The sequence below is a fragment of the Seriola aureovittata genome, chromosome 2 (assembly GCF_021018895.1).
Source record: "Seriola aureovittata isolate HTS-2021-v1 ecotype China chromosome 2, ASM2101889v1, whole genome shotgun sequence".
NCBI lineage: Eukaryota > Metazoa > Chordata > Actinopteri > Carangiformes > Carangidae > Seriola > Seriola aureovittata.
This window is the reverse complement of record NC_079365.1, coordinates 4,559,531-4,568,294: the sequence shown is the minus strand read 5'-3', so window position 1 is coordinate 4,568,294 and position 8,764 is coordinate 4,559,531. Positions and strand designations below refer to the sequence as shown.

Sequence of the window (8,764 nt, the reverse complement as noted above, 5' to 3'; positions counted from 1 at the left end):
ACATGTGGTTCTATCAGCCACTTATTTGATTATTATGGGCATAAAAGCCCTGGTAATACATGATTATTGTCCGTATGCCTCGCATGAAAACCATCTTAATGATGCAGCTCTGCTGATCTCTTTTTGATACAATAAATCTCACAACAGAAGGCTGAGCTCAAATATAAATATAGGGAGAGAACAACCGCCCTTCCTCCCCGTGATAATTTGTGTACAGTCCCTAAGACGTTTGAAGACTTCACCTTGGGAACTTGTGAGTGAAGCACTTTTGGATTGGTTATTGATGTAATGGAAGAGAAGAGACTGTCAACTGATGGGAACGAACTTGTCAATATTCATCAATAGACTGGTCAATTTGTGTGTAAGTATGAGGAGGGAGCAAGTAACAGATTATCGACTCTCTCTCTCTCTCTCTCTCTCTCTCTCTCTCTCTCTCTCCCTCTCTCTCTCTCTGGCCCCACCGCCACCACCTGGAAATCAGTCCCTCTCCCTTTAAGTGGGAGGTGAGCGGCAGGGCGCTGCGGACGGTGACTGTTGGAAACCCAGACCAGTAGATAGAAAGTCACCGGGAGTGAGTAAGTCTGAGCGGAGTTGTGCTCTCTGTCTCCAAAACATTTACGCACGGCAGCAGCGCTCCTCCGTCTCTCTGTCCTTCTCTACACCCCGCTGTCATCTCTCCAAAAAAAAAAAAAAAAAACCCACCACGACCACCCACCGACCGGCTCTCTCCACTCTTGACGGACCGGGAGCAGAGGAGTCCGCACGCGTACCGAGCAGCCTCGGTCCCAACCACCGTGCTTTGCATGCGGTGAGCAATTAAAGCGGGAGAGGAAGAGGGGGAGGACGGAAGTTTTTTCACTCGTGGAGAGCTCAGTGCGCACGGGGACTGGTGAGTGGAGGCTAGATTACATTTCACTGTCATCACGCTTGAAATGCACTTCATGTAAAAAAAAAACAACAAAAAAAAACAGTCACTGACAAAATGCTGTGGGTGTTCGGAACCTCTGCACAACTCGGAAGTCGCAGGGAGTCTTTGTGTCAGGCTTGAAAAATTCCAAAAAACTCTCTGCAATGTCGTGATATTACTGGATCAGCTTCAATCTTACAACTTCCATGAATTTCAAACTTCCGTTTTTACTTTGCTGCATCACCAACCACTTTGCTGTGACTCTGACCCAACTTCTCTCCTCTGTCCTCCACCGGCAGCTCCATCTCCTTCACTCTCTCTTGTGACATCTTTATTTATTTTATTTTTTTCCTCTGAATGTGCCAGAAACCAGAGGCTGACAGCACAGAGCTGCACAGTGCTGCATGGCAGGCGGCTTTACAGTTATCCAGTGGGGGAAAAAGATGATGGTGATGATGATGATGATGTCAGTTCTGTTGGCAAATGCAAATGAACAGATATCAGCAGGTTCATGGAGAGTAGGGACAGGTGTCAACAGCTTCAGAGTGAAAGTATGAAAAGTTGTTCTATAGCGGTCGTATTTTTAGAAATAAGATCAAGGAAGCAGCTGAATATCATCTTGTCAGGTGTCATTTACCTAAACATAAAAACAGGCACATCTGCTGCACAGATACAGTCATTTACAACATATAGTGAGTACTATAGGTCAGTGGTGTCTGGGGTCCCACCCAAAGCTCCTCCTGAGGGTTCAGGTGTCCCCAGCATGTGAAAAAGCAGAAACAAGAGTGTGTGTGTGTGTGTGTGTGTGTGTGTGTGTGTGTGTGTGTGTGTGTGTGTGTGTGTGTGAGTGAGTGATGTGGATCAGCAGTGAGTCTGTCTTTGAGGATATCCTCACTGTGAACCCGGGTGTGGACGGACAGACAGACAGACAGAGGTGTCGTCTCAGCACACAGTACAAAGTATGTAAAAGCTTGTGGGCATTCTGCCACAGCGGGGGGGGGGGGGGGGGGGGGGGGGGGTCCTACTGAACAGTGAAATTGTGTGTTTGTGTGTGTGTGTGTGTGTGTGTGCATGTGTGTGTGTTTGTGTGCCTGTCTTTTACAGTGGCTGGCTGAATACAAAGCTGTCGTCAGTGGGGAGTCCCTGACCTTTCTTTCCGTCAGTCTCCTTTTCTTTCGTCATTCGCTCTTTGCTCCCATCTTCACACCCCCTACTGCTGCCACCACTCCTTTTCTTTCTTTCTTTCTTTTTTTTCTTTCTTTCTTTCTTTCTTTGCTGCATCTCTATTTCCAGCAACAACTCTCCACAGTGGTGAACAGGACGGAGCAGTGCAGGTGTAAAGAGTCTGTCTGTCAACACCACTGTATAGTGTGTAGTACACACACACACACACACACACATACACACACACACACACACACACACACACACACAGAGGATAATCTCAAGGAGTAGTTTGGCATTTCACCTTTCACCTTTCAACCCCCCCTCCTCTCTCTCTTTCTTCTGGAGCTTTGTCTTTCCAGGTGAATGGGTTCATGGAGGAAAGGTGACTCTGTCTCTCTCCTCCTATTGGTCGGGTTGAGTCCTATCATGTCTGAGTGACATCATAGCCAGAGGACATACTCGTTTATGATTGGCTAATTGTACATCAGGACACCTCAAACTGTTTTAAATCATCACTAAATCAATTTAATATGAAACTCCAGCTGAAATAACAGGTAAGGTGGAGTTCATTATTGTCCATACTGGAACACTGTGCAGTGCATTAATGAGATTATAACACAGCTGCTTGGAAAAGAAAGAGAGAAAAGGGGACAAAGAGAAGGAATGCAAAGACTTGTCATTCAGTTTTTTCAAAAAATTCTTTTAACTCATGCCTGGGTTACTTCATACAGCCCCAGCTTCTTACCATTACATGAAGTCTCCGTGTTAAGCATCAGATGCTTGTGAAAATTAAATACCCGGCGAACCCAAGGTCATTTAACAAAATGTCCTGTCCGACCTTCTCTGCATCCGCCTCTCAATAAAAAAAAAAAAAACAGCTTTTAATCTGTTTCATAAGTTTCATCAATTTGTTCCTGTTTTTGACTCTGGACAAACAGAGCAGCAGGTAGTGTTGTTATACGACCTTCTGGGTTGTTCAAAGTTAGGTACTTATTTTTAGGCAAATCGGACACTTCACTGTGCAACAGGGATGTAATGGTGACACATGATAGGACCGTAAGAAACCAACACGACCGTGGGTTTTCAGAAATGGATGATTACTATTTTCCTAATGCAGCTGTTAGAATGGCTGTAAAGCACTGCAGCGTTGCAATATGGGAAATAACAGATTCCTCCTTGTGTATCAGGACACAGTCTTGTGCATTATTTTTATTGCGTTTTTCATACTTGCATTAGACTTCTGAATTTGTGCGTAATGAAAACACAGTGTGTGTGTGTGTGTGTGCACGTGCACTATTTCCTATACATCCGACGTCTCCATACGGGCAGCAGAGCAGACAAAGGTTTTCCCCCCCTCTCTCCTCCTGACCTCCTATATCCTCTGGACATTGTTCTCTGAATCCTATTGAACCAGGAGTCCACAGAGAAACACCACAATGGAGAATAATGGTGTGCCTGCATGTATGTATGCGTGTGTGTGTGTGTGTGCGCGCGTGTGTGTGTGTGTTTGTATGCTCCTTGGCCTCTCCTTTAACGCAGTGTGAGGCCAAGCCAATCACACAGAACAATGCTGGGTTCGGGGAAGCCGTGTGATCTCTTTAAATAAAACCCTGTAGCAGTGTCAGGTCCTCTGGAAGAGTCAGTAGAAGTGAAAACACTCAGCCGGTCGACTGACGGATCAACGCGCTGCCGCTCCACAGTTTTATCCACTTGGGGCTGGTCAGCATCAGTGAGAGCAGGGCTCAGTCAGATGCTCATAATCTGATCGGATGTTGTTGTTGATCACGTCACTGATTGAAAATGAGTTAGTGAAGTTTTTGTTTTGCACATATGAAGAGTTTGATCTCACGTTTATGTAAAAGCGGAACACGTCATCGCTTTGAATATCAGTTTGATTCGTTTTAGAGCTGAGCGTCAATTCTAATAATCAATCCATCGTTCATTCCAAATATTTCAAACGGTGTCTTTTCTCGTCTCCAGTCGGAGGATTTTCTGGATCGTTTTTTACTGTTTTCTGACATTTTTAGGTAAAAAAATAATTGACAAATTATTAAATAATGAAAATAACTGTTAATTGCTAACCCTAACCCTAATCATTAGATTTTGCATACAGTTGCAAAGTTGCAGTGTACTATATCTTTCTAAGCTGAAACATTATGATGATGATTTGCACCTTTTTTCCCCTTGCCCTGAATGAGATGTAAATTCATTCTCATTTTCCTTTTTATTTAACCGTATGAAAAGTTTCACTGAGGTGAACGTGTCTGTGTTTTAACAGCCAACAGGGCAGCGTAGGAATATTGTCACACAGTAGATGTAACACCGACTAAGACGGAATAACATCCAGTAAAAACAATGAGTCAGAAACAAACGCATCTGTTTTATAGATCCTTTAATTGCCCAAAAGTCTCACAGTTTCAAGTTGTCCTGCACACTGTTCCAAGATGATCAGCCAGCTCCGTCCTAACCGACGTCTGTAGGACACAGTGAGAACGCAGGCTCATGAGAAAGAGGGTGAATGTCTGACAGTTTGTTGTTATCTGTGCTCACATGACTTTCCTGTGTTTTACAGTAACATAAAGTGTTTTTCATGTTACGACTTTGACTTTTTACACTTTTTTATTTCGTCCAAATAAAAAAAAAAGAAAAAAAAAGAAAAGGAATCCTCTTGAGGAGACGATGTGCCGCAGAGCAGCAGTCTCACTGTTACTGCTTTGTGATTGATTCATTGATCAGCAGAAAAAACAATTTACAACTCTTTTGAGCAAAAGTGTGAAAGATTCTTCAGTTCCAGCTTCGTCAATGCGAGCATCCTCTGCTTTTCTCTGTCGTAAATGTCAGTAAAATAACCGGCAGCTGTATTTTAAAGTAATTAAAGTGGCTGGCTTAGAGATGCCTGTGAAGTGGTGTTGTCAATTATAAATCCATGTTTCTATTCAGGCTTGATAGCTTGGTAATGTGTTTGTCTTCTATTCTGCGCCATAAAAAGTGGATAAAGTGAGATTATTCAGGTTAATTCTTCACTACCTCCCTGATAAGAGCGTGATACCACAGTCGGTTTCTGCGCCTCACAATGCCCTCTTTTGCATTATGTAACAGCCCGTTCTCCTCATGTTGAGCCGTTATGACCCGCCGATGTGGTCTTCAAAGATTTGACTGTCACACGGACGAAATCCGGCACATTTAGTTAAAGTGCTGCAGAAAACGCTGCTTTTGGCCGAGGGGAGAACTTCTCGCTCATCCCGTAAGAGTCGAGGCGTGTCTTGTCTTTTTTTTATCTTTGAACACCGGCGAGAAAGAGCAGTAATTATAAGCGGAGATGTTAAATGTGTCAGGAGAAGCTGTTAGAGGTCCTGTCTTTGTGAAGGAAACACAAAGGTGGAACCGCTCTTTGATCCCCGTTGCCTCATCTTCACATCTCCTCGCCATTCTTCATTGGACTTTTTAAACAAGAGGGGAAGAAAAAAAAACTGTAGGACGTTCATAGGAAACACACACACACGCACACCAGACACACACAGAGGACACACAGGGCGGGTGATAAAGTGTAAGTCTTGCACTGGTGATGAGCCACTCTCAGAGACGCCAAGAGACAACACACACATCCGTGTAAGCATCTACACACACATTCAAGGTAAGACTCCTGCTCTAACAAACCTCAATCATATGAGTCAGACTTGTTTGTTGTTGGCTTTTCGTGTGTGTGTGTTTCTGAGGCATGCACTGTTGAAGCAACTGATAAGCAGCAATGTGATATCCACATGTTCATAAAACTGGAGATTAAACACGGCTATTTTTTAAATACCTACTTAACATAGTGCATTTACATTCTGCCAGCTGTGCTCCGGATGTGCACTCACTCGTCCGTGAGTGCCGTCATAAGCTCACAGTAACGTGTTAATAACGCAGTGGGGGTAAAAGCCTGCGCTCTCAGCTGTGGCAGGCTGTTTATCAACAGCTGTAAATCACTTTTGGGCCAGAAAGAACGGAAGCATCCTTGAATGTTGCCCTGCGTTTCTCACGCCACTTTTGAACAGTTTTGAATCCTTGCTAAAAAAGAAAAGAAAAAACAGCAGTTGAATTATCTGAACTTTCCCTACATGTGTGGACGCACGTGTGTTCGCTGAGCGAGCGGCGTCAGGATACAAGCTCATACAAGACTAAGGTGTGTTTCATTAAATACAGAGTTGAGAGGGAAGCTTTTGTCGGGAAGTATGCGGTGCGTTTTAAGTTCTGATCTTTGTGAAAGGGCCATAACCACAGGTTGCTTTTGTCTCGCTGTTCCCATAATGCTTGTCACATAACAGCACAGCATTGTTTGGCACACAGGACATGAATAAGCAAGTTTATGTGCTTTATATGCAACAATTAAAACACTGTAAAAAAAGCTGCCTCTCACTTTGACTGGGCGTAAGGAGATGTTGTGTTGCTGTGATCGTGACAAATGAGTTTATATTCGAAAGAGTTTCGATGAAAAAAAGTGTTTTTTTTTGTTTGTGTTGGAAATATTTAAATGAGGATTTTGACATAAATGTATGAAACTCACAGACAGTTGGGTGTTTTGCACTATCACAGTGACAAAAAGCCTCTGTCTGCCTTTTCGTATGTTTCACCTCCTTTTACTACTTTCAGCGCTGACCAGCAGATTTGCATCAGCATCAGAGAAGTGCCAGCAAACAGATGTTTTTTTGTTCACTAAGATTGAGGATAAAGGTATAAAGATGTTCGTTCCATCCTCTTTCCAGCTGATTTGTTTATTTCTGCGTCGATCGAGAGAATTCACAAACACTCTATTGATGGATGAGCTTGGCACGCACAAATAAAAACACACCAGTTTCCTGGTTCATTTACATGACTTTCGCACGCGCTCAACAACGCTTCTCTGTTGTCATATGAAACTTTAAGTAGAATTTTTCTCTTTCAAAACGCAAAACTAATTTTCGACACCTGTTATGAATGTGTGTGTGTGTGTGTGTGTGTGTGTGTGTGTGTGCTGTCATTTGCAAATGACCAGAGACCGTTTTGTTTGCCCCGCAGTCGCCCAGTGGCATGATTTGCATTTCCGTTCAAAATCTGTGAAATCTAAAGCGACAGTGGGGCCATCATATGCCCGCTTTGTGGAAGTTGGTTTCTTGTTTGACCTGGACATTTGTGGTGTGTGTGTGTGTGTGTGTGTGTGTGCGTGTGTGCGCGCGCGTGTGATACTTCTTCTTTCAACCATAATATGGCTTATAGTTAATGGTGCATTTGATCCCTCTGTTAGCGTTCAGTGAATTAAAACGGGTGTCTAACTGCGTCCGCTGCAAACATGTTTGTGACAGAGCGGCTGCTTTTCAGCATTTTATCTCCATCTCGACACGATAACTTGTTGAAAATCACACGCTCACATCCTGCGCAGTGAGATACGTTATCTGTGTCCCTGTCGTGTTCTCCTCGCCATGAGTGATCTGTCACCAGGAAAATAAACAGTAAATGATGTGTTGTGTGTCTCAGTAAGGTTCATGCACATGCACTGTCCTGCTGTAACAATGTCAGCTACAAAGCCTAAACTTTTGTTACTACACTTCCCCTATTTGCTGTTCCTCTGCAGACAGATAAGGAGTTCTTTCCATGTTTTAATTCTCATGCGTCTCCAGTTTATCATTAACACAATTGAGGGAGAAACCGCCCTGATAAATTCCAGTATGTGGCGTTTTATCATCCCATCACCTCCAAAAACAAAAACTAAGACCACTGCTGTGAAGAATGGTGACCTTTCTCTTCAAATTTATAAAACTATATTTAGTTTCCCCTCCGTTTCAAATAGTATTTCATAAGAAAGGTTCTGAAATGAAAAAGCAGAAGTTGGTAAATGAAGATGAAAATTTAAAACAGCTTTAAAAAACAGTTCACAAACATGTATTTTCAGCTAAAAGGCAGGTCACTGTAGCTTCAGTATCTAAGCAAACTTTACTCAAACAGGAGGAAATGGAGCATTGGTTGGGGACTATTTTCAGTGGTGGATTAATCCACATTTGGTGCTCTGGTGAGTGTTTACAGCAGCAGCAGGAGGAGTGGAGCAACAGTGTATGTGCACTGAGTTAAAATAAACTACATGATAAAGGAACGTGTCACCCAGAGCAACATGTGGCTCACTGATGTGTTTTTAATAGTTTCTGGACAAGAGTGGAGCTCTGTGGCCCAGAGGAGGACGACACGTCACACAGCACTTGTTAGTCGGATCAGTTCATTGTTGGTTTTGGTCTTTTTGTGGAATTTGCTCACAAGACAGCAAATATAGAAAATCAGCAGCTTTATCCTTTCATGGTTTGCTCGGAGGCAAACAGACACAATCACGGTATCAGCCGAGTCTTCACGAGCGATTTCACCTTTAGCTGCTCCTGCTCACCTCAGGGATAAAGACAACAGTAAATACAGTTTTCTACATGAGCTTATGTTCCTGTGTTGTCTTTTAAAGATCCATATTTCCCTCTTCCCCTCTGTTCTATTTGAAGTGTTGATCCATTAGATGTATTTGTGGCTTTAAGGACTAAAAACCATCTCATTGTAGTTTCACATCTCCTCTCTCAGGCTCCTCTCTGGAGCTCTAGTAACAACAGGTCAGTGAACCAATCACAAGAGAGGAGGCTTTAAGCCTCTCTTCTGATTGGCTGGCTGTTTTTTGAGTAAAGGTAAACACTCAGAGAAACT

The 8,764-nt window shown here is 43.2% G+C and overlaps 1 protein-coding gene across 2 annotated transcripts in view; it reads left to right on the top strand.

The window, feature by feature from the left end:
- The first annotated feature begins 485 nt into the window (after positions 1-485).
- The window catches only part of LOC130160969 (transcription factor SOX-13-like), a 44,130-nt gene continuing 35,851 nt past the window's right edge, over positions 486-8,764 (top strand). Inside the window, exon 1 of one of the 2 annotated variants that reach the window (XM_056363833.1) lies at positions 486-889. The gene's annotated coding sequence lies outside the window, so the exon portion shown is untranslated. Of the gene's footprint in view, positions 890-5,406; positions 5,709-8,764 lie in introns of those variants that run through there. The other variant, XM_056363842.1, reaches the window with a different exon arrangement.